The 6,006-nt window shown below is 43.2% G+C and overlaps 1 protein-coding gene across 1 annotated transcript in view; it reads left to right on the top strand.

Moving 5' to 3' along the window:
• The first annotated feature begins 3,434 nt into the window (after nucleotides 1-3,434).
• The window catches only part of IRAK4 (interleukin 1 receptor associated kinase 4), a 29,958-nt gene continuing 27,386 nt past the window's right edge, over nucleotides 3,435-6,006 (top strand). Inside the window, exon 1 of the mRNA XM_065888401.1 lies at nucleotides 3,435-3,511. The gene's annotated coding sequence lies outside the window, so the exon portion shown is untranslated. The remainder of the gene's footprint in view (nucleotides 3,512-6,006) is intronic.

The following is a 6,006-nucleotide window of genomic DNA, read 5'->3' as shown; positions in this document are numbered from 1 at the left end:
AATAACAACACCTATAAAAGAAACAAAGAGGTGGTCAATTACCAGAAAGAAAAATTCTGGATAACAAAAAAAGAAATAGTTTTGAAAGATTTATTTAATTCTCCTTCTCCTTCTCCCTTCCAATCCGGAGTCCCCTTAAAAGACATTACTAATCTAATTTATTTCTATATATCATGTGTATTTTGACTCTCTTATACCGAGATATCTGGAGATTTGCACCTTGACTCTTCACCCACTCCAGGCTTCCATCTATTAAAATTCCAGGATTAAAATGGGTTAAGTTTCAAGTTCACTTTTAAAATACCATCTGTAGGCTTACAAAGAAGAGACTAGAACATACGCCTGTTTACAATGATTTGTCTGAACTCCATCCCTGAAAACTAAAATTTCCAGCTAATTCCAGAGAATCTGTAGCTAGATATTTATATATGAAGAGATAGGGATGGAAGAAGGGATGAGGAGAAGACAGGAAGAAATAGTCCAAATTGATAGATAAATGAAGTTCTAAAAACAACCTGCAATGTGATTAGGTTTCTAGGTAGGCTTAAATTAACCCTGGACCTTAAACCTTCTTGAAAGCCAGATACAAACTTTTACAGATACAAACTTTTGCGGCTAACCCAAAGAAAAATTCCAACCATCTCTCTCTGGCATTAGAGAGAAAAAAACCTTTACAAACCTTCTTGAAGCCAACTTCACTCATTCTTCACACAACCCATGGCTACCAGATGGAGATTCAGGAAAAATAAAATGCTCAGGGGACCAGTACTACTCCGTTCTTTGTGTTAACCACACTCTCCAGGAAATTCATCATCTGGACCTTCACCCCATTTCTACAGTGTATTCTACTAATCGGAACCAATTTAGAAAACCACCTCCACACCATCCTTTCTAATATGTCATGTAGAAATCACAGCAAATTCTCTATATCCTAAATTCCTAGGGAATATATAGGATATATTTATTTTCCCTCATTCCTTTATTTCCTGCACAGTCTCCCCAGTTTCTTGCCCTAATGAAACCTGGCTATTTTCCCCAAGCTGCTTCTTCTGTAGCCCTCTCATGTGAAGGCTATTTATCCTTTCATACCCACCTTGGGATCTGGAGGTTGTAAATATTTTCTATGTTTGCCACTGCTACTTCCAAACCATTTCTTCCTCCTCTACCTCCCCAAATCCCATTTCCTTTGAAGTTCATGCCATCAGGCTCTACTATTTGCTGCCATACTCTCTCTGGTCCCAGGACAATTCTTCTTCATTCACTGATGACTTTAATACCAGGCTTAAAATCTACTATCCAGCATGACCTCCATGACCATCCATATGGATCATCCATTTAACATCACAGTCCCTCAGTTCCTCAATCTCAACCTCACACCACTTCCACTTCATCTCGGTCATAGCTTTGACTTTCTCATCACCAAAAGTTGCATCACCTTTAAGCATCCGGCTCTCTGATTATTCCTGCTGTCCTTTTGTCACCTCTACTTTAGGACTTCCATTCCAGAAATTCTTATACACTGTGAACGTCTCTAATCTCTGCTTCTATTACTAGTCCACTATAGTCTGCTCTCCACAGAGTAGCCAGAATGATGATTTAAAAGGTAAATTAAATCATATCACAACCCCTTTTTAAACCCTCTAATCACATTTATAATAAAATCCAAATTACTTACCCTGGCTTCCGAAGACTTCTAAGATTCTGGACTCTGTCTATTCTCCAAATTTATCTTGTACCTTTTTCCCATTATCCACTTTACTCCAGCTTCACTGGCCTTCTTCAGTTCCTTTCTGCCAACTGTTCCTGTTGATTAAATCAGTACCTCCTCAATAACATCCTCAGTGAGGTCTTCCTTGACCAATAATCCAGAGGAACCAGCAAGCCACTATTTTTCACAAAATCCTATTTAATTTTCTGCATAGCATTTCTGTCTAATAATTTTCTTCACTATTTATTGTATACCTCCCCCAACTAGAATGTTTGCTCCATGAGAACAAGAACCCTGTCAGCCTTATTCACTGATTATCTCACAATTAGAACAGTGTCAAGCACATAGTAGGCACATAATCAATACTGACTGTTGAATAAACAAAACAGCTAGTACAAATAAAGAGCTGTAAGAGTGAAAAGGAAGAAAGAAAAAATCACTTTTGTCTAGAATAATCAGTAAAGGCATAAGCAAGAAGTGGCCAAGTCTTCAAAACAGTTCAGGAGGCAGAAATGAGTCAAAGACCTATCATAAGTGATGCACAAACAACATATGCAATGTGTTAGAGAAAACTGAAGAGCCCAGATACAGAGCAGTAGGAGAAAGTGTTTTCTAGTACAGTTTTGGAAAATACAGCTGGATTAGTGCCGAACAAGGTAAGATACTGAACACCTTGTCAGGGACTTAGAATCCACTGAGTGGTCAATGGATGGCCACTGGAGGTGTTTGAATAGGAAAATGACACAATCCAAAAAGATGTTTTAGTAAGATGACTGATAGCACTGCACAGGATGAATCTGATGAAGAGTTTGAAGAGTTGGAAAGCAATGAGATGTGATCAAAAGCTCAGCTGCTGGATTGGTCTTGGAAAGAAAAATGACCTACTCTTTACCCAGTAAAAGGAAGAAGATATGAAGACATTCTAAGCTAGTGGCATAGGTAGAACAACCTGAGGAGAATACAATGATGAGGGAATTATTACAACCAAGCATCTCAGTAAGAGTGGAACCGTGCTGAAAGGCCGCCAAGGAACCCACGTGGAGTTAAGCACACACGTGCAGTGTTCCCGGGCAACAGATGCGTTGAAGAGCTTGCGGGGCAGAAAGGGGGTACTCTGGCTGACCCGAAGCTGGGGAAGTGCTGGCTAAGGGCAGAGTCTGAGAGGGTGTTAAAAAAAAGGCCAGTAGCGCCTCCAGTTCCTCCACTGCCGTTGCTCCGCCTAACTCACTCCTACTTCCTACTTCTGCCACCAACCAGCAGGACTAACATCCCCTGCTGCGTAGCCTTCAGCCGCATTGGAAAGTACCCCGGACACAGCCAGCAGCTCCACCGGCTTCTTCTCCTCCCCCAGCCCCGCCTACCCCAAGGCGCGATACTAGCTCAGGTCGCCCTCCTGTTGGGGACAAAGGGGCAGGGTCCCAATGCCTATCTTGTCATTGACCCATACACAAGCCCCACTTGGCGCAAGAAACTCAACCCGCCCTACCTCATGTCCAGGTGAAGGCATTCCTCTGCACTACGCTGTGCGCATGACCGGAAGCCTTAAAATAGCCTCCGACACGGACTATTTAAAGGGCCAGGCTCCCACTTAAAGAGCCTTAAAAGAGGCCCGGAATTTCTCACGCTGTGGAGCCACCTAAAGGCACAAAGAGGAAGAGGGCGGGACGGGGGTGGGGACGGGGCGGGCCTGGGCGGGGCCTGACGGGTTGAGCCTGCCCCAGCCGTCCCTAGGGCCCGGGTTCCTCGACCGCTGGCTCAGCCCCGCGGCGCCCCTCCCGCCCCCCGCTCCCCGCGCCTGGGCAGGTAAGGGATTCCGGCCGTGCGCGCCACCTTCTCCGCGAGGTGTCCGAGGTCCGCGTCCCGGCCTCGGCCCCTCTGCCCCAGGGTTGTGGAGGGACGGTTCGGAAGGAAAATCGCCTATCTTCAGCCCAAGTGAGAAAAGGTAGAGAGGAAGTAGGTTGCGTGGGCAGCAATTGCTCCAGGATGAAGACGTGGGTGGGTCCCTGGGGATCAGAAAGTTAGTGGTACCTGTGGAGGACCGTGGGGCGAGAAGAGACGTCACCTGGTGGCTCGGTCAGACCGCGCCTGGAATTTCTCAACTCCCGGGCGGTGTGTTCCGAGAACCCGTTTACGAAATGAAATATCTTTTCCTGAGAACCAGGAAGTAAGACCAGCACCCGGTGGAGATGCTCGCCGCGTGGAAAGCATTCCGAAGCCCCCCCAAGATTCTCCGTCAGGCTTCCAGGAACTTGGAAAGTGGAGCGGGGTTGTCAGTATCTTATCAGATAGGAAAAGTGTACAGACAGCCTGGAAACAAGAGAGGGAACGAAGGGATGAAAAGCAGACCTCAGAAAGCATTTTAGCCATTTAGAATGGGAACAAATGGCTCTCTTAGTGCCTCAAAAACGTGTCTGCCCAAGGAGCCCTAAGCGGAGAATATTAAGAATTGCCCTTTCCCTTTCTGGGGGTAATCCTTGAAGAGATATGTCAGAAGGTTCAGATTTCCTTAATTCTTCTGTTTGCACACTAAACATTCATTTGAAGTTTGCTTCCGACCTGTCCAAACAGAGCTCCTGCGCTTCCAGGCTAAACTCGCTCCTGCCACAGGCTTCTCCATCTCGGTAAAGGTGCCATCTTCTCACCCTTCACATCAGCACACAGGATCCTGTGTGCTTTACTTCAGAAAATATCCATCATCCTAGGACTTCTACCTTCTTTGCTACCTCTCTGATCCAAGCCTCCAGCACCTCCACCTGGATTATTGATGTACTGAACTAATTGGTCTCTTCCTGCTTCTCTGCCCTTTCTTGAATATCCTTTATTCTCAGCAGCAGTCCCTGGTGTCCTTTTAAGACATGAGTAGAGAGTGTGTCTCTCCACTTCTCAAAACCTCCACTGTCTTTTCATCTCCCTCAGAAGATAAAGTCAATCCAAAGGCTATGAGGGCCCGAGGAGACCTGGCCCCATTACCTCTCTCATCTATTCTACTTTCCTGCCCCCTCTTCTCCAGTCTTACTGTCTCCTTGCTGTTTTTCAGTGGACCCACTCCAGACCCTTGCATTTACGATTTCTTTTGCCCAGAAACCTTTCCCACAGATATCGCAGTGGCTAGCTTTCTCATTCCTTCAAACCTTTAATCAAACGGCACCTTCTTATTGAGGGCTACTTTGACTACCCTATTTAAAATTAAAACCCTTTCTCAGTTTATTTATTTCCATTCCACTTGGCACCATCTAATGCACTATAAAGCAAATGCTTATTACCTGTCTTTCTCTATTAGAATATAAGCTCCATGAATTCAGTTTTTTTTTTTTTTCTTACTTAACTTATGCTTTATCTCCAGGGACCTGGATCAATATCCAGCACAAAATAGAGACTCAGTAAATAATTGATGAATGTATAATATTTTGGCTTTTAAAAAATATATCCAAAATGTTTAAATACTTACCATTGAGATAAATCAATGTTTGAGAATGGTATGTGATGTTTAATTTATGGAATACCAGCACATATCCTATTTAAGAAGGGCAGCCCTATATAATTTATTAGGTCTAGAAGGTATCATGAGCTTTTGTTCTTAATGATGATATTGAGTTGTCCAAAAATATCTAGAATATTTTGCTTAAGAAAGCATGCGTAGATGATGTATTTTAGGAAGGTTATAAGCATTTTAAAGATACTATGCTTGATAAAATAACACTCACCATGAAAAGCCTAGCTATGTTTTCAGACCTATTAGTTCCATTCTTTCAGTTGTCCTTCACTGCTATTCTGAAAATTGAGCTTAAATACAATTCTGCACATTTCTTTTTTTTTAAATGTGACATAAGAATAACTTCTGCCATACAATAGTCATTGCTACATTTTCTTTGATCACTTATTATTGATAGGATTAGGCGTTTGTTAATTTAAAATCTATACAGCAACTCTTAGGTAAGACCATCTCTGTTTTTCAGATGAAGAAACCAAAGTCCAGAGAAACTGAGTTATTGACCCTGGTCACAGTTGGCTTGTGGAAGAGCTACATTAGAACCCAGGCCCAGGCAACCTCAAAGTCCATCTTCCATCCACCCCTCTACACTCTCTTCCTCTGATCAGACTGTTAGTGAAGCACAACCTTAAAACTTTATTAATGCATTTCATATGAATATTTTGAATTTCTATTTTGAACTGTACTTTGTTAGAGAATGTGCATGCAGGTGGGAAGGCACTGGGTTCCACAAGCAGATCTCGTTTTAGTATTATTTCTCAATGATCACCTTACCTCGTATTCTTGGCTGTGTTGTCTAGTGTGAAGA

Source organism: Phocoena phocoena, chromosome 11, assembly GCF_963924675.1.
Source record: "Phocoena phocoena chromosome 11, mPhoPho1.1, whole genome shotgun sequence".
Classification (NCBI taxonomy): domain Eukaryota; kingdom Metazoa; phylum Chordata; class Mammalia; order Artiodactyla; family Phocoenidae; genus Phocoena; species Phocoena phocoena.
This window is presented reverse-complemented; position numbering and strand designations above follow the sequence as displayed.